General features: G+C 38.1%; 1 long non-coding RNA gene across 2 annotated transcripts; it reads right to left on the reverse strand.

The window, feature by feature from the left end:
- Window positions 1–503: 503 nt before the first annotated feature.
- LOC129205772 (uncharacterized) lies at window positions 504–25,296 on the reverse strand. Of its 2 annotated transcripts, none has more exons than XR_008576851.1 (7): window positions 25,210–25,296; window positions 20,722–21,123; window positions 20,048–20,156; window positions 16,139–16,225; window positions 14,764–14,977; window positions 6,387–6,485; window positions 504–3,945 (listed from the first exon to the last, which is right to left on the reverse strand). It is a non-coding gene; the product is annotated as an uncharacterized LOC129205772 (long non-coding RNA). The 2 variants fall into 2 exon arrangements; XR_008576850.1 differs by having other exon boundaries at window positions 25,183–25,276.
- Window positions 25,297–25,841: the final 545 nt, after the last annotated feature.

The following is a 25,841-nucleotide window of genomic DNA, read 5'->3' on the forward strand; positions in this document are numbered from 1 at the left end:
CACATGTAAAACAAGTGTCCCTAGAGAGCAGTACCATTTTATATTAGCAGCTGGCAGGCAGTGAGGTAGTGTGAGTAGCGTCAGTAACGTGCACACAGCCCCCCCCCATATGTTGGAAAGGAAAAGAAAGCAGACTACAATATTTGGCTGTAGCCAGCAGCTGTCAGAGGAGAGATCAAGGCCTGGTTCATCTAGCCAAAGGAAAAACAGAGAAAAAGTGTTTTATTTCTCCACTGGGGATTCACAACCTAGAACCCTGTCATAAACGTCTTTATTGCAAAAGAAATCATCTTTTTTACTGAAAAATTGTTTGTTTTGAAGGACTTCATATCAAATGATCTTTATAGTTGATTTGGTTTATGGCAAGTGAATTTAGCTGGAGGAGAATCTTTTTCCTTAGAACCAAAAAAACATAGGAAACATGGATTCATCTCAGAATACAAAATGAAAAATTATCCCAAAAGTTTTATTTGAAATCAAAGTCCATTACAAATTCAGTGGACTACCACAGTCCCTAAACAGATGAGACTGTGACTGGAACAAGAAAATCAGATTCTAATTAGAGACAAACGATTAACTACAACAATTCAAATGAAGCATGAGATCTGCAAACGTTTTGCTTTCAAGAAACTTGAGTAGAGCTGTAGCAGAGCAACTAGTGATCTGAAGATGTTTAGAGATGCTGTCCTTTATACATGGATTACCTATAATCAGCATCCTGGGCACTGGAGCTGCCTCATGAATGTGCGTGTTCTATTAGCTCAGCTGCAGCACCGAGGAGGCCAAGAGTAAATGCTTACCAGAAAAATGGATTTACTGTCTCATAACACCATCACTCCTGATAATTCAAGGAACATTTCTGAGAATGCTAGGATATCAATGTTATTTTAATGTCTATATTATGTGCTTGATAATTTAATTATAGATTTTTCTAAACTGAGTGCTGCTCTGATGTTAACGTTAATTTTGAAAGTTGGTTGTCGGGTTTTGGGGTTTGATGTGGGGTTTTTTAAAGTTCTAGCTAGTGCTAGGTGGAGTGGGAGAATACTAGTGAATTTTTTTCTTAAGCAAATGGTAGGCCTTAATTCATTAAATAAAAGGATTGATGGTTCTACTGGATGAATCAGAAAGATAGGCTTTTAAAATTATTGTCTTTAAGAAAATGATTACTCTCTTCCTCCTCACTATTACCTCATTCCATTCAAAATACCTTTGTGCCTGATGATTAAAGGTTGTCTGTGAATTAAGATTTGTGCATTATTTCTAAATTATGCAGAAAACTGTTTAAAAATTAAGATTTTGTAAATAAGGCAGAATAATTTATGTTGCTCTGGAGAAAAGAATCCTGTCCATGCTTGTGACTGATTTTAAAAAAGGATTCTTAGATGGTCACTTAAGCAAGACTTTCAGGTCAGTACTTTTGCGCCAGGCACAGATAATGCAACCAGGCATCCAGAAAATATGATCCTGGGGGCCCGATGTGCAAAACTGAAGAACGCTTAGAGATAAACTTTAGTTACTTGTACTCTGAGCATATATCTGTGAACTTTATACCATGCTGAGTTAGACTTATTCTTAATTTATCTCAAGCTAAGTATCTGCTGAAATATGCCTTAATCAATGTCATTTACAGTGTACTTGAGGGCTTCCCTGAAGATTATTTTAAATTCTTGATTTCTATTTAATCCCTTTCCATTTATCATTTGGTGGCAGAGCACCTCTGCCTGAAGAATAAAAAGGGCTAGCAATCAAATAGCAGTTCCTTCATTGGCTTAGTTTATATTCATATATAGAGAGAATTTTAAGTGCCTATAATGAAATTTACTTATTTACAATACATGAACCAGCTAGTAGTTGCTCTTGAAAGCATAATGAATTATACAGGAGCTTAAAAGACCTGAAAGTCCATTGCAGTTGTATTAATATACAAGTTTCCAAGCATGTCTAGTGCAGGAAGAAAACAAACACCAAAAAGAAAAAAACTCAGGCCACTTATCTCTAGAGAACAGATTGTGCTAAGACACTGTTTTTCTATATAAAACTGCTTCTTCAAGGGGAAAAGAAAAAAAAAAATGCTAGCCCTGCAAAAACTGCATGGGGCCACACACAGAAACAAAAGAAATGGGCCCCATGGAGCATTCTTGGACTTTCCTGCTTGTGTTCCAAGGAAAATTAACAGTGGAGAAAAGGGAGTGGAATTACTTAGCTTTAAGATAAGTGAATCCTCTTTCTCAAAGTATTTTTAAACTTTAGATTTTTTTTTTTTTCACTAGCTCAGAAAAAGAGAAGCACTGGAGAAAGGAATGACAAATTGCTGAAGTTGAACTGCAGAAGACAAGAGAAAGCTAATTGTCAGAGTGAGGACGAAAGACAAATAGACCAAAAGTCTAAATGCAAGCCTGGGAATGACAATAATTCAAGAGAAATGAGGCAGTAAAGAGAAATTCGAAAGAAGGCAGTTCTATATTCAGATTTAGAAAAAAATAAATCTCAGATGCTAGCAGGATTCAAGAGACAATACCCCAGATTCACAAGGACTGGAGTTCAGGCAAAGGTTTGGGAGTCTACACAAGATTTTTCAGTTGAAATTCTAGAAATCCAGAACATCCAAAATACAGAGGAGGAGGAGGATATGAAGAATCAAAAGCAGTGCTGAAACCATACTAAACCAATCAACTATAGTGAGGGGGCGGGTAGGGGGAATCACACAAATGGCATTTCTTATTCTAGTGATGAAACAAGCAGAACGCCTTTGAGATTAATGTGGTAGCTCTTCAAAATCGGACTTTTCATTTATAGTTCTTGATTTTTTTTCGTATTGAAAACCTCATAGATGACAATTTTTCTTTGCCAGAAGGTTATAATCAAGGACAGAATAGACATATGGTAGATAACATAAGCAGTCAAATTAAAGCCTATCAAAGTTATGTATAACTTCACACAGCATTAATTCTCAGCATAAAACATCTGTAATGTACTGTGAACTAAATTATGAATATGCAATTCCATCTTGCTTTAACTTTATTAATAGTATCAATATTTACTATGCCATATGCAAAGATAATTAGAATAATAGCATTGCATTAGTATACATGAGCTGTCTTCATTTGCATGGATCATAAATGCTTTATAAAGCTTAACAATGAGAACACGTAGGTCAAATTCTGTTTCAATTATTCAAGTCAATTTTACATTGGTTGGATTTGTTTGAGTTTCAAGGTATGACAGAGAATATACCTTGTTATGATACACATGGGAATCACTTTGTTCACAAATGAAGTGCAACCATCCCTAGAGTGAACATCTGCTGTTTTTAATAGCGTGCTGCAGCATTACACAAGATAGGAATCACACTGTAGACTAACTCTTGAATGACCAGGCTGTTTCTAAGAAACAAAGCTTATCTATCACATGATAGTTCTCCCAATTTCATTTCTTCTTGATAACTGCTTGGCATAAAAGTGATACACAGTGGTGTTTAAAACACTGGAGATATCCTGGTGGTAAGCAGAACTGAAGTATTGTGACACCCACTCACAGATTGCATTTTAGGAAACAGGTGTGTCTTGAATTGCAGAATTTTCAAAATCACAATTCTGGAGAGGATAAAAACTATCTGTAAATAATATTCCAGGAAGAAACAGCAAATAAGAGAAACACTAGTGAAGAAAAATGTTCATTATGTGCAACTTGCCCCTATTTTCAAAGATACGTGATGTACCATTCAATTTGCCTCCAAAATAAAGAAAACCACAAATTTAAAAATTTGTGAAATATTAAAGAAATAGTGTTGGCTTCTGTTTATTTGCCCATTGGCGTGACAGATACTGAAGATAATGCAGCTCCTGTCACAGTCTGCATTCATCTCCAAGCCAGCCTCCTTCATGAGGTAATTTCTTCAGACAGTGAAATCCTCTCAGCATTGGTGGGCAAGCTTCGCTCTGACTGTGATTAACACAAAAGAACAACATCATTATCTTTTGGGATTTAAGGTTATGTGTTCACAGTTGAAAAGCATGTAACACAAATTAACCCCCTCACACATAACACACACAGCTTCTGAATTTTCCCACATCCAGAATCACATTTAACTATTAATTTCCCTGCCCCTATATGGTTGCCTTTCTCCATTCTTGGACTCAGCAATAAATTTTAAGAAAATTATATGGACTTATTCTTAAAAACTGGTGCAAAATAAATTTCTCCAATTCTTAATATTCTTCCTGTTCTTTTATGACTCTCAGCTGTTTAACCACTCTCAACTATATAGAAAAAGACTTGATTATGCACCCTAAGGGAAGCATATAGCCTTTAGCCTTTCTGCAATCTTGTATATAAATTGTATAAATTTTTTTTATAAGACTATTTAAAATTTAATGCCTAATGAAAGGTAAAGCTGCAACATGATAGTTGTTTGGGACCTACAGGAAAGATGGTGAGGGACTGTTTATCGGGGAGTGTAGTGACAGGACAAGGGGTAATGGGTTTAAGCTGAAGGAGGGTCGATTTAGATCAGATGTTAGAAAGAAATTCTTCACTATGAGAGTGGTGAGGCACTGGGACAGGTTGCCCAGAGAAGTTGTGGATGCCCCGTCCCTGGAAGTGTTCAAGGCCAGGCTGGATGGGGCTTTGGGCAACCTGGTCTAGTGGAGGGTGTCCCTGCCTGCAGCAGGGGGGTTGGAACTAGATGATCTTTAAGTTCCCTTCCAACCCAAACCATTCCTTGATTCTATGATTTCCAGAAGGATGTCACAACTTAAGCACCAGATGGGGGGGTGTTGTTTGGTTGGGTTTTGTCTGGTTTTGGAGTTTTTTGCAAGAAAAGGTTTCAAATACAGTACCAAAGAATATTGGCACAAAAACACTCAGAAAAAAAGGGGATTAAAATGTGGCACCAAAATTCCTCACATGATATTCACATGATAATGGGAGAAAAGTGAACAAAATGGTGCCTGCATTTACAGAGGAGCCCCCACAGCAAGAACCCTTCTGTAATAGCTTTGGGCTTGCTCCAGCAGCATGTTCAGTCTCTTTCACTTGATAAATTTTTGGAAGTGGTTCCACACCTCGTACAGATGGCTACAGATGTCTTACTACAGCCTGCAACAGTCGAGCACCTGAGAATTTGGATACTGGTTAACCATCAAATTTGAATGTGTTGTAGGAAACTGAGATATTGAACAGCTGTGCACAGAGAGAACCTGCAGTTAGTATGTGCTCTTTGCAAGGATGTATGGCATGTGCGAGTCAGATGATCCCATTACCTCCTATATAGAAATAATTTAAAAAAAAAAAAAAAAAGGTTGAGGTTTACAAAGCTTCAAGTTCTGTAAGGCTTACGAATGCTACCAGAAATTAATGTACAACTGCTGATTGGGGAGCAATTGGGAGTGTGTTTGAGGTGTCTGCAAGTATGCAAAGAATCTTCCAGCATCCTCCAAAATGAGTATTTGAATATTGACTTTTTGCTTAAAACACAAATTGAGACCAAGCAATATGACCCAAACCAAGACCAAAAAAGTGGCTCCAAAGCCTATACTAGTTAAACAAGAGCACTGAATATGGCAGTTCTTGACATCAAGTTATTCCTGAAATGTTTTGAATTCTAAAAGGGTTGAACAGATCCTTGATCCTAGAACATGTACCTGTCCAAGTGTGGAAGCTCAGTTTGGCAGATTCCTCTTTGCCAAACCAAGTGCAATCCCCACCATCCTTCAGATACTCCAGAAGAGTGAGCAGTGAGGAAATCGCTGGGAGCGCAGCACCGTCAGTCCAGCATGACGGTGCATTCAGTGTCCATACAGACTGTATGGGAACAAGTCAACACAAATCTAACTTTACAGATACGTGTTTATCCTCATGCCTGGTTATGTGACTGTGTTTCTATTAGCTAATATCACTCTTAATATCACCAAAGATCTGCTGAGGAGTTAACAAAAGGGAAGCGTACAAAGAAAGGGATTACCTATGACACAATATCCAGAGTGAGCCTAGGGAGGCTGATGGATTATTTCAACTTCTGTTTCCCCTCTAGCCTGCTAAATTTATTTGTTTCTGGATAAGCCCAAAATAGCTGATCACAGGCAAAAATGGCAACATCTTCCTTTAGTTAAAGGAGGAATTTTCTTGGGAAAAGGTGTCCGATTCCAAATACCTTTCTACACTAGATGGGTTAGCACATAGTTAGTACATTTGGGAGATTTACTGGTTGCCTACTGTAAGGGCTGTGTTTAACATCTGAGCTAACACAGCATGTCTTATGCTAAAAAAAACAGTACTAAATTATGGATGAACATTTTCATTCTAATGAAAACATTGTAAGCTGTAGCAAGAAACAGCACTAATAGTAAATGAAATAACAAAAGTAATAAACCAGTAGAAATTACCTGAGCGCACCATTAAAAATATGCAGATCATAGCGTGGTTGCAGTTATGATCATCATAACTGTTTGCCTCCTGAAATGGTCCAGAAAAGCACAGAAACACTGTTGGGGAAAAAAACCCAAACAAGACTGCTAACCTTATCTTTAACAAATCAGTTTAAAAAAGTAATTTGAGTGTGCCAATAATGAGAGATAACCAAAGGGCAGAGGATGCAAACCTTAGAGAAAGCTGTGAGAAGCTGAACAAGTTGCTGAGCCCCTTCATCCCCCTAGGCTCTGAGGTATTGCACAGCAAGAAGTAATAATTAAATTACTCACAAACGCTTATAAGGAGAGGGCTGTCAAGTGTTCTTGCAACAGCACAGTCAAAATTAAAAACCTGTTTCTTTTCTGCTATGGGCATGAATGAAGAGTGAACATCTGTACACTCAAATTCCGAAAGCAACTTTAACCTTAAGGGCTATAAATCATGCTATGCCCGCCCCTTCCTAGCTTAAAACCTTGATCCACTAACAACAAAGATTGTGACTAAGAGTGTATAAGTCTTGTCCCTATCTGCCCTCATCTCCTTGCCTATCATATCTCCCAAAATCCTACAATCTGAATAATTATCTTATTCTTATTAATCTGGTCATTATCAGCATTCAGGAGCTCTGGAGAACAAATCACTTTTGTCCTGAATAGACTCTTTGAAGCAAAGGTCATTATGCAGGACCCTTTTCTAAGTCACTGCGGAGTGATGGGGGATTGTGAAGATTTTTTTAGCTTAGTTAGGAACTGAGATCATATTTAACTAACTTCCTCCAATTTGCTTGTGTTCTAAAAAAAAGAACCAAACAAAAATACCAAAAAGGTATTTTTACACAAAGGTATTTATACCCAAGACACAAAACATACTTTGCACGTAACTTTTTTTTAACCTGTTTCACTCATAATCAGCAGTTCCTTAGAAAATTCTATTTTCCTTATTTCCAATAATTGCCCGAGAACATCAGACTGCTGTGGCACGGGTAAAGGTCTTTAACAGCCACTAGCTCATCCATTTCTCCTCCTGCATCTACACTACAGAAATTGCAAGAATCCCCAAAATAACCATGACTTTCTTGGGGCTAAAAACACTGTCACAAAAGTTTCACATCTAAGAAGCATTTATGTGCATAATTGTAACACTTCTTTTTTTCACAGCTCTGATGTAGAAAGAAACAGAGAAGGGTATATTTATTGTATCAAAAGAAGCAACTCCAAGATCCTGCTCTAGTATCCCACAATGTGGCAAAGCAGTGGATGCCTATTTCCTTTCTAATCTACTACCAAAGAGAAAGTGAGACAAAATGGTCAGTGGGGTAAATGGTCTGCAGCGCTATGGGTGTAACATAACCCCCTCATGGAAGTTTTGAAATACTTAACTGTGGATAGTAAACATGAAAAATTTCTATTTCTAAACAAGAACTTTTTACCTGAGGGCCCAAGACTCATGAGAAATGTATGTTAATAGAAATGTAAGGTTTGGGGTTGTTTGTTTTTGGTTGTTTTTTTTTTTTTTTTTTTAACGGTGGCTTATCTTTTCACCTGGTTTGGTTTCTGTCTCTGCAGTAATATCCTTACTCTCTCCTCAGTCGGATTTTGGATCAGACCGTGCACCATTCTAGGTAGCAGTTCACCATCTTTCCTTCCCCTTTCACTAGTGGTGTCCCTGCTTGCCCCTCAGACCTATTCTAGTGCTCTCCTAAGTAGTTTAGTTTCTATTCTGTGCCTGCCAAAGGCAGCTCACTTTGTGCATCACAGCTGTAGCTGCCTCACTCTCCATAGGATCAATAACTTGCTACATCGCCTGCTGTCCCGAAGCTGCCCTACTTACGTACGCCGCCTGCTCATTTTACCCCGAAAACCTTGCTTCTCACAGCTCTTGGTAGCTGTTGTCCTCTGCCTATGGCTGATTCTTGGTTCCTAACATATCCTATCTTTGATGGCTGTGCTTCTCTTCCTTTCAGCATCTCTTCTCCTTTGAGGGGAATAAAAAGGGACTTTTGCCATTGATTGGTCCAGGATTTGCAGGTGGTCAGCACGTCAGCCAGAGCAACAGCCATAAAGAAGTCCCACTCGGTGAGTCAGCCGCGTTATACACGCATGGGGCCTCGACTGCCAGCCGTGCATCGCTTTCACAGCACATTGTAAAAGTGCCACAGCTATGTCTGGGACTCCCCGTGGACAGCCACAAAATCACACCGCGGCCAATGCGCAGCTCTGGCCCAGGTCAGGAGCAGGTGCCTGCAGGAGGTGTAAGAAGAGGACAAGCTTGTAGTGGTACGGCTCCTGCCATACTGTTTCCAGCAACCTGCTGTTCATGAACATCCTGATTTTATTTCTTTTAGCTTGGTTAATCACATTTGAAACCTGGTAACCTATGAATCTCTGTGGAATCCTGTGAAATGTGGCAATTATCATGGCATATCATTGTCAGCAAATAATTAACTCAGTTACTGCTAAGCAGAGCAAGTCGTGCTTTCTCCTTCAGTCTCTCAGTTGTGAAAACGCAGCCCATTTGTGAGTTACCTGAGGCTATGGCTGCCACATTTTGTCTTTGCTGATCTGTTCAATAGCTTGGGATGTACTGTGCTAAACAGATAAAATGTTTTGAAGCGAGTGGTTTGGGAAAAAAACAAAACCCCACAACCCACAACGCAGTTATATAACTGAGGGGGTGGGGAAAAATAAAATAAAATATAAACTAAAATATAAAATAAAATCATGAAAATGTAGAGTGATATTGGCTTCAGAAGTACGAGCCCAAGACAAGGTGAAAAAAGATCCACTTACTAACAATTTTTCAGAAGAATATGAAAAGTAGAGATGATTACAAAAGATAAAAATTTCAGAAACCCCACCTGTTTGTCTTTTTCTTTAAGCCTGCAATACCTACAATTGTGGTAGATTAAACTTTGTACTCAAACAGTCACATTGCATTGCATACCTCTCAGCTTCAGGGCTTAAGAATGCTCCCACAGTGTTGTGCTTAAATTAATGGTTTGCTTCCTTGGAAACCAAAGCATAGGGCTGCATGATACACAGTGAAAATGTACAAATACACACTAGCATAGTCATGTGGGCATTTTTGGTTTCTCTTCCTCTTATAATTAATCTTTTTTAAAAATATTTTTTTTCAACACAGTAAAGACCGTAATTCCCTTCCACCCTCACATGCAGATTTTTTGGTGATTGAAAGCTCTGTGATAGGTGCTTGGTGGTCTTACACTATTGTACCCTGAGCACATCCCGCATCACATCCCAACAAATGTGATATAAAAACATCAGCCAAAAAATACAGAAGATTCATATAACGTGAAATAGCTTTTCTAGAATCTAGATTCTAGGATAAAAAAATTGGCCTAAAATATTTTTGATATATACTGGCATGCATATACATACACACGCACGCACATATAAACACACATAGACACGGTTGCAGAGCTCATGCTACTCCCATTCTGCACCAAAACCTCCATGACTGTCAGTTTGATTCTTCACATATCTAACCTCTGGCAAAAATAAGATTTTAAAGAAGTGTACGCATCTGTTTATCTGCCTTGTCTGATAAATGCAGGGGGCAAAATATCACCAGGTATAATTCCACTGACTCTAATGGTTCTGTGCTGTGCACACAATTTGACCTCATATGTGCTACAAATATTTAAGTGCATTATTTTTGTAAGGTTATGAACATTTTTAATATTCTGAAAAACTGAGAGAAATAAAGGCAAATAGCAAGATGGGCAAGAGAGCGAGGGAACATCCAATTAAGAATGTCAAAAGGATTTAAATGCTCTGCTTTCAACTGCTAGAACTGCTTATGTATTTGGAAACACTGGCTGAAACCTTGTCTACCCTCCTTTAAAGCCCATCATTAAATGTCACCACTCTCTTTGACTTCACTTAGAATACACTATGTTTTCCTTTGTGCTTAATAGCAATATATTTAAAGCTAGTTTTAAACCACATTTTTCAGAACGTATCTTAACATAAGAAGCATAAATTGGCAATTAAAAACAACTTTTCTTTTCCTCGGATAATTTCAGTTATTTTCCAACTTTTTAAAGTTTACAGTTAAAAATCATGAACCCACTTTTAAAACACAACTGACACTGTCCCATGTTGAATAATGTGACTACAAAACCAGAATCATTGTAAACTGAATTGCAAAACAACTTGTTTGATTCACTGTTATATGGACTCAATACATTACGATGTGTATGATGTGTTGAAATATTTCATAAAATTCTTTGGATTTACAAAACAACACAAAAACAAACAGTCATATGAGTCCAACAAACTCTGATCGACACAGAAATAAAATAGTGTGTACAGTAGGAATTCATTCAAATACTGTAAAATTTTTGTGATTTGATATTTCTTGCTTACCAGTGCACCAGGGAGTAAATCATAGCATGTTGCAAGGTTAAAACATTCAAACGAAGATTTGTGGATATAGTGTTGCATCTAGGTAATTAAATATTTTAATATGGGTATTGCTTACGGGAGAATATTTCCTGCTTATGAAAATCATTTCCTACAAAAGGTGAGAGGTTTTTGGTTGGTTTGGTTTTATTAGATGGCTACTATATGAACTAGACCCATGCTTTTCTACTGTGACAACACATTTCCGACAAAACCGATCGGACTAGATCCTTGACATATAATACGCTCTTGTAGGATTTTAGAGATTCCAGTTTGCAAAAGGTGATGAAAATCATGTAGCACGTCTTTCATAACCTGATTATCCTAATAAGTCTTCAGTATAAATACATATTTTCTCTAAAAGAGTACTTAAAATAATTATGGTAGCTATAACTCTACTGACTTATCTCTGTGATTATGAGCACCAGATACTGACTAAGGCTAGTCTGAAGATGCTAGTCATTTCATCAGCTCAAAAAAAGCAATTGGTATTACTCATTGGATGATTATAATTTGCCTGCATTTTACATCTCTGTAACCATATTTTAAACTCTAGCGTCCTTGCCATATTCTAACTTTTGTTTGCTGAATTTTGCCAGCCCTGCATTTTTGTTTCACTCACTCACGGCTTTGCTCCACATCTTCCTCCAAATATTGTTTTAGGGGCTGAACATCTCACTGATTGATCAGTATGCTGAATCTCTTACTTCAGTGAAAGAGTTTGCCTTTATGGATAGTGATCAGACAGACTTTGATGGCATATCTTCTCTTCTGGCATTTCTCCTAGGGTGATGATCTGATGCTTGCAAATGCCTTGTTCCCACTTGTAAAGTGTGGATAATCAGTCTTTCCTACCGTGTGAAGTACTTTGAGATCTGCATATGAATGATACATGTAAAGAGAGTTATCTCACTTTGAGATAATTCTCATGTTCAAAATAAATATCTTTGCTCTTTTAGGATTCAGAGGTCAATGGCAGTGAAACGAGTTTGCTTCTCTCAGAATAAAAAAAATTCTCCACTCAGTTAACAACAAATAAACAAGGAAAGAATTAGGCAAGAAGAATTTAATACCCAGGCTAGAATTTTGTCAGGACTGAGACTGATATGTCTATGTCTAAATTCTTTTTTCTAGCAGTAAATAGGCTGGATCTTTATGTTGGATGCCTTAGCAAAAGACAGTAAATCTGGTTGCAGAGCAGTGACAATGATTCAGACCTAAGTGAGGAGTAAGCGTGTATCTGCTGCTACCTGGATTAGCCTGTGAGATAGCAGATCCTTCATCCAAGTATTGACCTGATTTTATCCTATTTTATTAGTTTAGACATGAAAGGTTACAAATCCAAAGCTCTCAGATAAAAATTTGGTACCAAAGTAAGACTGCAAACTGTAGAGGTGTTAAGTCTGTCAAGACTGTGACAGACATGTTTGTGACTGACAAGCTGTGCTTATGAAGTTTGTAAATTTGGGTTTGGTTAATAATTAGTTAAGGAAAGGTCTTCTGCTGAATGATTCTAGAAGCTATGTATAACTTAATATGATGGAAACAGTGAGACAGATTTTTAGAAGATAAACTCACCTTTTTCATTTTGCCCTTTAACATCAGCAAAATTAAGTAAAAAGGAGTAGAAATAAGAATATTCTTTTTTTTTTTTTTTTTCTGAATTCATCTGCGTGTACGGTAATCGCTGACCTAAAAAACCGTACACCAACATATGCTGTAGGAAAAGCTTCAAGCAACCTCAGCAACACTATGCAAATTTCAGTAAAACATCTGTTAAGTAAGACTCAATTATGGAATTGACGTGATTGACATGATATTAATATTATTTTCATAATAACAAATTTATTTCTCAATTTCTGTTAAAATGAATGTCCAACAGCTTCTATGCTTTCTTTGTCACAAGACTACTGATGTCAGGGTTTTTAGTTCATTTTATTTGCTTCCTAACCAGCAACCGTGCTGTGTGCTAGCGATGCAGAATGGAAAGCGCTTCATTGCTATTTCTGGTGACAGTAGAACAACACGTTGATAAGAAGTTGTAGGTATTTGAAGCATCAGGGGGTTTTTTAAATTTAGAGTGTTTTTCTCAGAGTAACAAGGGGAATACTCAGAGTAATAAGGGGAAAATAATTTTTGTAAACTATATCAGACACTCATCTGCCAGGTGCTCTACAAATTCAGGGTTTGATTTGTTTTTCTAAACAAAGCATGAGAGACTTTGGGTTGGCTCAGTATAGTTCTGGGACAATGGATTCTTCTGAGTACATACAACTCTAGTACTTAAACTGCTTCACCAAGAGATTCAGAGGTTGTTCTTTTATATATCCTTTTGTTGGTTCTACATAGTAGCACCATAGCAAAGACCACAGATATTAATTCAACACACTTATTGTGCAACAGGATGCTAGACTTGCCAGGCATAAAAAATATCCGCTTCTTTACTCCTATTTTGTGTTACATTTGATAGCACTATCCATGCTATTTCACCAGTATAGTATACTTTTTCCTTTACCTTTATGTTTTCAATACAACTCATTCTTGCCTTCTACTCTGCCACAAAAGGGTAGAGTGGAATAAAATACTTCTGTTCCGCCCATTTATGTAGTTAGGAGCTCCTGCTGAGACATTTTTCATTCTCAGGTGAGTGATGTAGGGGCTGGGAACTGTACTGATTTTCTTGTACAGTTATAATCTGCAGCTCCATAAAAAACAAACTCTGAGGCTGTACTTGCTGTTGGAACTATGTGATTTTAAATACTTTGATGATATAGGACTGCATAAGAGGGTCCACTATATTTTTTTTTTTTTGTGACACAGGTTAACCACCAAGTTCATAGCAATTTTGACTGGAAAGTAGCAGTGTGCTTTCAATCTAAGTTCAAAGTCTGAAAGATTTTCACATTGTCAGGACTTAATGAGTGTCTGTTAAGAACAACTAACTAAACTAAGGGAAAGCTAGCTAATATGTTAAAACATTTGAGCAGAAACACGTGGCTGTACCAAAATGTCCCAATCCAATACTTTATCTGGTCTAATCAAAGCTAGCATTTTTACTAAGATGTATTTCAGTCATGTCAAGATGAAGAGGGTGAAATACAGAGTAGTCATATAATCAATCCTTCCATGAGAGTCTTTGATCATTACAGTTATGGCACACTCAGAATTGAAATAAGAAATTCTAGAAGCCAGGTGAGGAAGCAGAATTTTGTGCTTCCTTCTTCCCCAAAAATACGTACAAAGATGCTGAATGGCTAACAGGAGGTCTGGAGTAGCTATGGGCTACTGCAGGAGGGCAGGGCTGTTCCCAGCATCAGTGCACGGAGAGGCTCAGGACAGATTTCACTCTGCCCTTGCGTCCGTGCCAGAGCTAATTCTGGAACTGGCAAAGCAAGAGGGAAGAGTGCAAAGTGCAGGAGACATCTGTCTCCCTTCTCCCATGTCGTGAGCTCTCTCCTCGCTCTGGCTGAGTACAGGAGTCCTTTCTGAAGCCTTGCTGTATGTGTTGCAAGCTCAAGCGGAAGCTCCCGGCTTGGCAAGCACCAAGTTCCAGTTCCCCATTGTGGTTCTATAGGTACAAATTCAAGTGGTAACATATATAGATTAAAAATACAATGTTCTTTCAGCATATTATTATTATTATTAAGTTGAAACCAGACTGGCAATGCTCTCTACATTCAATACCTAAGAAAACATTTTTCTGTTCCTTCCACCACAGATATTTTTCATCTCTTTCCTTTCAAGGTCAAGCTACCTCCTTGACCTTCCTGTAACAACACACGTGAGGCTTTCTGGCCCGCTGCTGCTGCTGCTGTTGCATAGCCTAAAGCAACTTCCCGAGCCTTGGTTGCACTGAACTTAGGCTTTCACCAGCCTTCCTTCATGTGTTACAATAGCCTCACCAGCCAGAACACCTCTCTGAACTTACCCGTTGCTGCTTTCAACAAAGACGAGAGATGAGCTCTGAGATGGGAAGATGCCGGGGGGGGGTCATGGTAGCAGTGGTGAGTTGTCACTTCTCTCTCTGCTGGCATTAGTCTTTAGTTTTCCACATCACGCGTAGTCATAGTTAGATAGAGAGCCTCTTCCTTTATCCTTTCAATTCATTGCTGACATCCATACGTCCTTAAGAAAATAATTTCCTGAAGCCCCCCAGCAAAAATCTAAGTATTAGTTTTTCATTAAAAACAGAACCTGATTACCTATTTAAGCAAATTATTCTAGGCTACATTAGTGCCAGAAAATTTATATTACTAGCCTCTGTTCCTCTTCCCCCAACAGTTTCTACTGTCTCTATCCCTTTTCAAGTATTTTTTTCAAAAATTTTCAAAGTGCCCTATTTTTTTTAAAGTAGGAATAATTTCCCTAAGAAACACAGACTCTTGATCTTGCATAAATACCACTTCCTTTCAGTGTATCCTACTCCCAGTACAGGGTAACAGTCTAGCAAAACAACTCAATGTTTTGAAATTAAATATAAGGAACCAAAAAAATAATTAGCTGGCAAAGATATTATTCTAATTAAAACTGTTGTTATTTGTTTATTACAGACTAACTATGAATAAACTCTGAATGCAGTCCCATTTTCCAAAATACAAGACACAATAACAGGTATCTCCCCTTCCTTAAAAAAAGGGGGTTTTACTGTTAACAAACAAAAATCTTCAACAGCCATTATTTTGGCTTTCAGATAACTCTCAAAAAGCAAAGGTCTCCAATAGAAGCATGATGATAAAATATCAGTTTCCCTATCAGAGAAATATTGACTGAAAATAATGGATTAGATTGATTAAATCTTACAGACCATATAAATTGTTTTACTGAAAACATATCTATAGAAATTCATTTAGGTGAACAATAGTTTAAAACAATTCAAATTATTTTAATTAAAAGCACATATTAATATGTACATTAATGCTTTCTGTTAGATCTAGGTATGACACCTGAACACTTAATACTACCTGGCACTGGGGCTAAATGCTGAACGCCTTAGCATCTCAAAATGAAGAGCACTAGGTCCCACTGTCATTCTTCAATGCGTGGAAGTATAGATACTTTCTACTTCAATGACTCAAAACCAGGAAAGTACCCTCAGTTTTCAAGGCAGAGTACACTCGCTTTTCTACAGTCTCTCTGTGGTCTCCCCAAAATAAATCTTAAAACACTGGAGGTTTTAATAATCTTAAATATTTGATTTTTTTAATATAAAAATCAGCTATGATGATGAAGTAGCTTCCAGGTGGGGCATGCCTCTTTCAGCTGTGAGAAGATTATAATGATGTCTTAAAATTCTTTCTACATACTCTGTGTCTCCTCAACAGATATCTTCCATTCTCTCCTCCTTCCAGGGAAAAGAAAATTGAGATCTTCAGTTCTTTTCACATCACTACCTTTTATTATGTCCATCCATATGCAAAAAAAAAAAAAAAGGCAAATAAGTGATTTTGTGATAGGAACTCAACTACTATCAAGCTGTTTCTCTCATCCATTCCAAGCTGACTCTCTCTTTTTTTATGGCTCTGGCTAAAATTCAGTTATAATTATTTCCTTTAAAAATGATGAATCAAGCAGATAACATAGCCCGCTGTTCAAGCACATGAATAAATCAGGTGATGTCACATCTCATGTTACAACACTTGCTCCTACCTCCATCACCCTCACCCCAAGAGGACTACATGCTAACTGCAGAAGATGTGTAACGCCAAATGCTGTAACCTTTAGTCAGTTCTCATGTTGGTTTTAATGTTACCTTCCAGTAATAACCACAATTCCTGTGAAACATTCTGTACAAAAGCACTTGCCGAAGAACCATTCTGTACTACAGCGTGTAACCCATCAGAGCTGGCACTTGTAACGGAGCGCGTGTCCGTTCCCAGCAGCCCTCCAGCTGCGGTCGGGCAGAGTGCGAGACCCCGCCATAGTGGCCGGCCCACAGCAACAGTGGGTTTGATGGCCCATATCCAAAAATGAAATTATATTTAATTTTTTCTCTTGCCTTTCCTGAAGCACACACATTGCGGTAATGCATAGGTAATATTTTAATCTCATTAGCGCATGTAGTAAAAGAAAAGGGACAGCGCTTTACTTATTTCTTCTCATTTGTCTTTTGAAATTGTGGATCAAGAACTGAAGAATTTATTTCAGTGGACCTGGATTAATTCCACTTTAATTCAGATATCTAATTGCAACAATTATTTAGGAACTTAGCTAAAGCCCCTTCCATAGTGAATGGAGTCTGTGCACTGACACCCATCTGTTGCATCAACGTGTTCACAGCGCTCACCGGTTGGGATCTCTCTGAGCTTGGACTTAGATGTCGAACCTGTGTCTGGGACTCTTACCAGACTCTTACTCCCTTTATTCCCGGAGAGAAATAGTGATTCATCAAATGTAAAGCCCATACCTAAAACAATAAACTGTGCTTTCAATCTGCCTGGTTTGCTTCACTGGTTTAAAAGATTGTTTAACACATTTATAGATATTTACCATGTGGCCCTCCCCCCCCCCCCCCCCAGAAAAAAAAAAGGTAAAAGCTGAACCTGACAGCATAGTCTCTGTGCAGTCCTTCTAAACATAACAGTAGTACGATAATGGTAAATTATTACTATTATTATTCAAATATAAGAGTACATTTAAGGTGTGAGGTTTTCACACAGTTTTGCCATCCTCTCTTCTTTCTAAAAAGCGCCAAGCTAAGGTATTGTAAGTCTAAACAAAACAAATCATCCCTATTGTTATTTCTACATCAGCTTTTACTGCTGCAGGAAAAAGGAAAGGACCAGATTGACATGGAGAAAATCTAAAACTGACCTTTATTTTTTCCATAACCATACTTAACCTGAACTGTTTATTGCTGATACTATAGCAAAATATACCAGGTGTCAAAGTACAAGTCCAGCCAGTGTTAGCTATCTCCATTTTCTTGACAGAAATAAAAAAAGAGGGTATTTTCAGGGGAAGTTTAGAAGTAAAGAGCAGAAGCGAGCATGCAGAGAAAAGTGGAGGTGGGCTTTCTCCCACCGGAGAATCTCAGCAGCCGCAGAGGACGAAGGCAGCAGAGCCCTGCAGGAGACAGCAGGACTCCACCACCTGCGGCTCCGCAGCTCAGGTCCCTTCTCTTCTCTCTCTCCAAGTAAAGCAAGCGAGGGCCAGAAAAGAGTTTCTTTTCTTTGCAAAGGAAGTGACAGGGACTTCCTGAGGAGTGCTGGCAACAGCAGCAACAGAGGTTAGGGGACCTGGTGCTAAAGAAAAGAGTTTATGCTAAATTTTAGACGCATGGAAATTTGTTCATGATATGCTTTCTGAGCAGTCAGCATAATCTCTGGGTAGTGTCTCCCAGCAGGAGATAAAGTCTATATGTTTTTTAACACCTGAGCTTATCTATCATACTTTGTTTCCTTGATACGACATATTTGTTGTCTCTGATATTTGTCTTGTAATTTATTGTTTCAAGTAATGTTGTGGGACTCCACAGTCTGACATTATTCTGGGAAAAAACAATACCAAAAAAAGCCAGGCACACATAAACACACTAAAAGAAACTTACACATTAAGGAAAACTATTACTTCTTTCTTCTCGAGAGTTAAAAGGGGTGATTCAGTACTGGAAAGGAAAATCCAGTTCTACTCTGAAGAAACAGAGTGACCTTTTCAGTTCATAAATGACAAGCTTTCTTATCCTTACTATTAGTTTCTCCTTTCAGATTGTCAGGAAATAACTATTAATATAGTGTGATAATTTAATCCTTAACTACGTGGAGTAGCTGTCCAGTAGTAGATCATGTCCACAATAACAAGTTATACTAGCAACGACATCTGATCAGTACGATCAGCACATTGGAAAAAATGAGAATATGCTACAGAAGATGCCTGAATGACTACTACCTGGGTCTCTAGAAATGTATGAACTGCTGCCATGAAAAGTGCGGTATCACTCCCATAGGAAACTTCTGCTTTATCTTCAGAGCTCCCTCCTTGTTGGAAACAGTGTGGGAGACTGAAGTTCATTTTATATCAGCCAAACACAGAATGATTATGAACAATCGATAAGCTGTGGCTGAGAAATAAACACCATGATTTATTAGGCAAGTTATCTACATCCTCTTGATATGTAGAAACACAGAGCTATTTACTAAATTTCTGTTCCTCAGTTGGACCTTAGTTGTAATCAATCACATTCAAGAAGCAGGAATATAAATTTGGGACTGGTGCTGGCAATGCTATTTAGAGTGACTTGGGAAATGACAAGCATATTTTTACAAGAAAAGACTGAAAAAAATGAACTTGTTCAGACTAGAACAACAGAAGCTGAAAAATAAATCAGGGATTAATACTATGGAAGAGATGATCTGTACAAGTTTACAAGAATAAGTGATTATACATAAGTTTGCCATGCATAACTTTAGTATGTAAAGCAGAAGCAAGACTCTGGAAAAGCCCAGTGAGCAGTGGAAAAAAGAACCTCAGTGATTTTCAGATGGCGCGTGGTCATGTCATGAAAGAGATCATTGGATGCCCCAGCTCCCCAGCACAGGACACAGGTCCTTTCTGAGAATACTGACCTAGCTCTCTATGATCCACTTATTTGTATTTAAAACCTTTCATTTATAGAACTGCTTATATCTTTATTCGTATCTTAAAATTGTTGTGCCGTTATCATTTGTATCTTAAAAGTGTTCGTATCTTTAAAACATGAAAGAGCCTTTACTCATTCCTTTTGCCCAGCATCAAGGGTTGGAACGGCTCCTGGAGCCAGCAGGAAGGGAACCCTCTGTCCCTGAAGGCAGTTATACACTGCAGACCTGAGGGGGAACGTGAGGGGTTATCCCACCGACGGGATGGGAAAGTGTAATCCAGCGTGTATTGACTCTCAAATACCAAAGGTGGGGTTTACGATCTGTCTAACTTGGCAAAGGAAAAAGGTACCTTTAGGTGTCCTCTTTCCTCCTCCTTGGGATGGCCAAGGAGGTTGAGGGCTTTGCTGCAGGCATTATGCTCTTCACTTCTAAAACTCAGAAGGAGCTTCTCTCTTAGCAGCAGCTTGGTTTTAGATGGCCTTCTGTGTTTTGACATCTCTCTCAGCAATTTTATAATCATTTGTGAAATTTAAGCTGTTATAAACAGGCACATAGCCAGTACAGACAATTCAGTAGAAGACCTTATTATCCAGAATTGCTAATTATACAGATTAGTAGCTTATTTTACTCTCTTACCTTACTTAAATAAGAGTATAATGAGGATGGAGCTCTTGATGCCCAGCAAAATGAGATGGTGTTCCTCATTCTCAGCTGTTTAGTTCTCATATGAAGGTCACACCTGCAACTATAAGTGGATAAGAAATATTTTATGGAGGCTGAGATTAAGAGCAATTTGTCCTGGAAGATGACCTGGGTTGAGCGAATAATCCTTGGATAGCTGAGATGCACTGATAAAGAGGCAGCCCAGTTAAACCCTTTTGTTAGTGTCGAAATGATCTACGGACAAGCAATTTTATGGGGAATAAAATAATGGTTTTAACAAAATAACAATCTGGTTCTAGTATGGAAGAATAAAATCTATTTTCTCCTGGAATCAAAAAGACTGATCTGCAAAAGAACACTCTTGGATTAATAAAGGCAAACTCTTCCCCATTTTTAATTCCTCCATCTTATTATTCTAAATGCTAAAGTTTCACTAATTTCTGAACTTCCTTTTGCTTCATTTGTGAAAGGTGGTATAACATTGATTTATCAAGAACATTTTCTAACCTTCAGGCCAAAAGAAGGTTGACCAGTTTAAGAAATTTGCTTTCCTTGTTGGATATTTTTTTTTTCTGCAGAAGCATATTTGCTAGTAAGATCTTAATTCTAACATCTAATGGTCTAAATCTAACAGCAATTCTCATTACCTGCTAATTTCAATGACGGTCTTGCATTTGCCTCTTATAGTTAGCGTCTGTCCTGAGAGAACATAAAGTTGCCTATCCAGATGAGAAACTCCTCCTGGGTGACCGATGTTCCTCTGTGTTTGCTGGGAGTGGAGCGCTGGGCTGGAGTAACAAGGGCTTGGGCTCCTTCCACCCCTTTAATCTCTCTGCCTCCTTCAGGCTGAAGTCGATTACGTCCATTTGCTTTTCATTCATGAAGACGGTGGTGTATTTCCCTGAGCACACTGTAGCGTGGCAGGCTGGAGCCACCTCTGACTTCAGTGTTCCTCACGATGCAAGGGAGCACCAACCTTAGTCAGGTCCGGCTCTCACTTCACAGGAACGGCTTCAGTTTCTTCTTGGAGTCAAGCTGCCTACAAGAGACTATCGTGGGACATGTTGCAGTAAAAGGTACCTTTAAAAGAGAACTTGCTTTTTACTATAATACATCGTTAAAGCTAGAGATTTCCAGGCCTGGATACCATCCCACCAATTTAACACACATGCAGAGTCCAGGTACTGAAAAGATGCGCATTAAAAACGTGGGGTGCACCAGCACAGAGAAGCCCAAAATACCCATTGAGTGTCCATTCTGTGTGTACGGGACACGCTCCCTCTCTCCCTGACCACAGATGGCAAAACTCCAAACAACCGTCAGGGTAGAAAATTACCAGCAGCAAACGGTGCCCAAACACTCAACTAGTATCAATAATATCAGGAGTCAGATTAAATGATCTGATGTATTAGCACTGAGTTTTAGAAGAAGATGGAAAGATTTCCCAATTATAGGAGAGGTCACAGAAAAAAAAAAAATAATTGCAAAAAGCCTACAGTAACATTTGGGGAAACATTGAGAAATGTATGGGTTTAAAAAAAAATAAAAAATATACCTTCAAAAACAGACATAAAAGTTCAAAATTGAAAGAAGTAAAAGGAATATACAATGGAGTGAAACCTAAGAAAATTCAGTAAAACCAGTATTTCTGTTTGGAATTTAAGAAGTATATTGCCTTATAAGCTGAAAATGCTTATAAAATTGTATAGACTTTAAGAATATTAAAATACTCCACGCTCACTCCTCTAAAAATATATGGCTTTGAAAACCAGTAAAAATCACAACTGTGAAATAATTTTCACTCTGTAAAGAGAAAAAGAGACTTAAAATAAGAATTATTTCCCCTTCTTAATTCAGTTCTATGTATGTTATACAATGACTTACTGCTGTGCATCCTCCGAAAGTTACTTTTGTACATCAAATACAAATTACTTTCTGCTCTCAGTGGTTTTTGTTTTTTGAGGGAGACAGGAGGAAGGGAGAGGGAAGGTTATTCTTAGATTCTTTTATTAGTTCTTTCTGGAGAATTAAATTTTTTTTAAATGCTCTCATTGACATAACACATTATGAAGCATTGTGCTGTGAAGTGTAACATCAGCTTGTATCAGTCACATTGCATTACTTTACATGCCTAGCCTAATGTGTCACTGCACAGTAACAGCAGAAACATCCTACACAACTGAAAGCAGCAATAGCTTACAGATGAAAATATTGTAAAAGAATTTTTGTACCCACAGATACTGCTTGTATAAACACGCTCCTAATTCTGAAACGTAACACAAATTACACGCAATTTCCCCGGCACAGCAGGAGGTTATCTGCGATACGAATGCCATCAGAAAACAGACCATCAATAAAATTCTAGCAAAAGGAAACATCTCCTGCACCTATTTTAGAAATATCTGCATATTGAAAAGCAGCTTTCTGCTCTTCATACAATCCTCTGACAGTCAAATCTTTTGGAGAAAAATTGCTGCTGTTATGGATAAATCTGTCTGCATTTTGCTTTGAAAACCTTAAAAAGGAAGCGTGCCTTTTCTGTTAATTTGTAGATATAAGGAGACTATTTTTGGATTGACTAACCCGCTCTGCTGCTGCTCCTGTCCTCACAAGCTGAAACCGGGTTTATTTTTAGTTACATTTTTACATCCTCGCTCTACAGCAAAGGATATAATTTAACCCTTCTGTAGTTACGTGTTTTCAGACAAGGAGTAATTGTCTAGGCATACAAACTTCAGTATTTTATCTGGGTACCATTAAACAGGTAGCCAAGCCCGTAGGCAATACTGTACTTTTGAATTAATAGACAGGAGTTACCAAAAGACATTTTTAAAACAAATGTAAGTTACCGTCTTTTCTTTTAGGTGTGCAATTCTCAGATTTGAAGTTGGGTTACTGATTGAAACATTTGGTGGTAATCTGTGACACAAGCAATGAAAAGCTGTCTTGAAACTCAAGTTAAAAATACCAGGCATTTAGGTAAGGGATAATTTTTCAGTGTCAGTTACACTCTTCAGTAAGAGAACCATCTATCAGTTTTCAAGACTTTATGTTTGATCATAAGTGAGGACTAAACATTGCTTTATAGAACATGGTATTCAATGGTTTGAGTTAAGCATGGAGTCATACAGACCTCTGTTTTATTTCCTTTTTCTGGCCAAGTTATTGCTTGTACATTTGTATTTAATCATAGTCTTACGTACATGTTCGTATTAATTTAAAACTGTAACAAGGGTTTAACAAAGCCCATTGAATGTTGCTGTCACTTGCAGTAGGCTGAACAGTCTGGTCCTATCTGCTCAGCTGAGCGAGAGCAGAGCTGGTTTCACAGCTTTCTACCTGAGAAAATCCTCAACACGCGTGCTGAGTGCTGTACACGTGCAATTAAATTGTCCTTGCTCTCAGACTGCCCTTGGTCCTCACCCACCCTGCACTATGCTCGAGGAAGGCTTTTGGGTTGGGTAATTGGGCATTCTTCCCCCATTTTCTCAGAACAGCTCCTCTTTTGGTGTAAGAGAAAATACAGTGTTGCACGTACTCGGACTGGACCATAAGGAATTGATTCTTTCTTTCCTATTTTTTTTGTCTTTAAGCCTCTGCATTGAAAACATGCGCACAGCTCACCATAAAGCGAGCTTGGTCCCCTCCCCACAAAGAGGAAGTGCCAGTATTGGACTCGTGAAGTGTCTGCCATCCTCAAATCACCCCCCTCCCCAGATGATTCAACTCCCCCTGTGATTAGCAAAAGTGATTTTCTACGCGATTCCTAAAACTTACAGCACATTCAACAAGTTCAAACTAGCTGCCACAGACAATTTGTCTTACACTATTACATTTCACCTCAATAAATACACATGCTTGTCTCCAAGGATCAGAGGACTGAGTAACTAGTGTCAAACACGTAGAAAAAACAAACCTTTTTGTATGCTCAGCTTACAGAAGCACAAAGGTTAAACTACGTTAACGTGTAGTTTTGGAAACAACGTGTCTTCTATGGCCTCCTCTGTGGCTGCGTTAGAGCTGATTTTCATTACCACATGAAAACAACACAGTCCTCTAGCCACGTTAACCAGATTGTTGGGTAGTTTTCCTTTCCTAATGCACACCAACTTTTCCATCTGCGGATATCAAAACTGTATTTACAACAATTTCTGACTTCCAAAATAATTTAAGTGGCAACTGCTGAAAATTAACGTAATCTTTGCACATAATCTCACTTTATTATCTATTATAACTTTCAGTGTGAAATCAATGCTTACATTTTTTAATCAGCTCTCCAATGTCGTATAAGGAAGCATAAAAATTAGATTCAATTTCTATAAAACCACTTAGATTTTAATTGCATATATTCATGACACTACCTTATTTAAATCTTTAGATCTTTAGTATGAGTTCTGTTAGGTGGTAGTTTATCAATGATTGACTAAAATCTGAAGAGTTTACAGCTGCAGTTTATTTACATATGTGTACAAATTTGCAATATGATTTACAACATATTTCAGAGAACTCTAGGAAAGAAAAGTTAAGTCAACGACCCCGCTATTACCAGCTTGTTCCTCCTAAAACATATTCCCCATCCACTGATTGCCATAAATATTCTATAGTATTTTTAATTAAAAGAATCAGTAAGCAAATCTTTTTCTTTCTTTCTTTACACTGATAACTTTCAGTAAACATAGCAAATACAGGACACTTAAAAGGACCAAAGTGCTGGCAAAAACAACATCCCAGAGGAATAAGATTGTCAAGTGAAGTTCTTATGTGCTTCCCAAAAATTTACCTTCGCCAAATCTTCATTTGCAAGACACTGAACCTCCCCACCTCAGAGTCCTGCTCATTGCACAGCCTACATTAGATTTTTTAAAATAATGTTTTTTCTGTTACTCTTTACAGTTTGAGGCATCATTTCATCACATAATGCATACTGGTGAAAATACACTTCATAGACCTGGCAAACTCATATTTCAGTAGACGAGCTTGCCTCCAAGGCAATAACTAATTAACAGCCAGACACAATACTCCAGTAGCCAACTTTGATTTTCTTTTTTTTTTTTTTTTGCAGCAAGCATACAATCCCTAAACTCCAACAATTAGTTAATCTTACGTACTTTAGGAGCTGACAGTTTGTTACTCACTGCGATGATGCTGGCAGCAAAACCTCTAGGGCTTCAGCCCGGTGGCAGCGCGAGCAGCCTCCCTGCGTTCCTACCTGCCAGGGGTCGTAACCACCGGCTGATGCAAGAATTGCGACGTCAGGCAAGGTGAAAGGGTCTTTAAACAAATTATGAGGGCTGGTGACAGTGCAGTTAGCCAAATACTGCCTCTGTTCAAAACCAGATCCTGTTTTCAGCATACTCATGGGATATCAGAGGCCTGCAACAGAAACAAATCCATAGTTCACTATTTCAATGTGTCTCATGCCAACCGTAACACTTGACTGTACATTAGGACTTTCTGAGCTGAATTTTCCCTTTTATTGACTTGCTAAAAGGGAGATGAGTGTATCAATATAAGTACCTTATCACAAAATTTTTACCTGTAGATTATGTATGTTGAAAGCTGACTGCAGCTCTGTGAGTGTAATATTGGGAAACAGAAATACAACTCAGCTGTCAAAAATTTATTTGGAACTACTGATTTGATTTAAAACAAACAAACAAACAAACAAAAAACCCAAACCAAAAAACAGTCTTGAAGGTGTAATTAAAAGCATCTCCCTGTAACGATGACTGATTTGTTCATGTTTTAACTGGCAAACAAACGTGGG

The sequence above is a fragment of the Grus americana genome, chromosome 4 (genome assembly GCF_028858705.1).
Source record: "Grus americana isolate bGruAme1 chromosome 4, bGruAme1.mat, whole genome shotgun sequence".
In the NCBI taxonomy this organism is placed as follows: Eukaryota; Metazoa; Chordata; class Aves; order Gruiformes; family Gruidae; genus Grus; species Grus americana.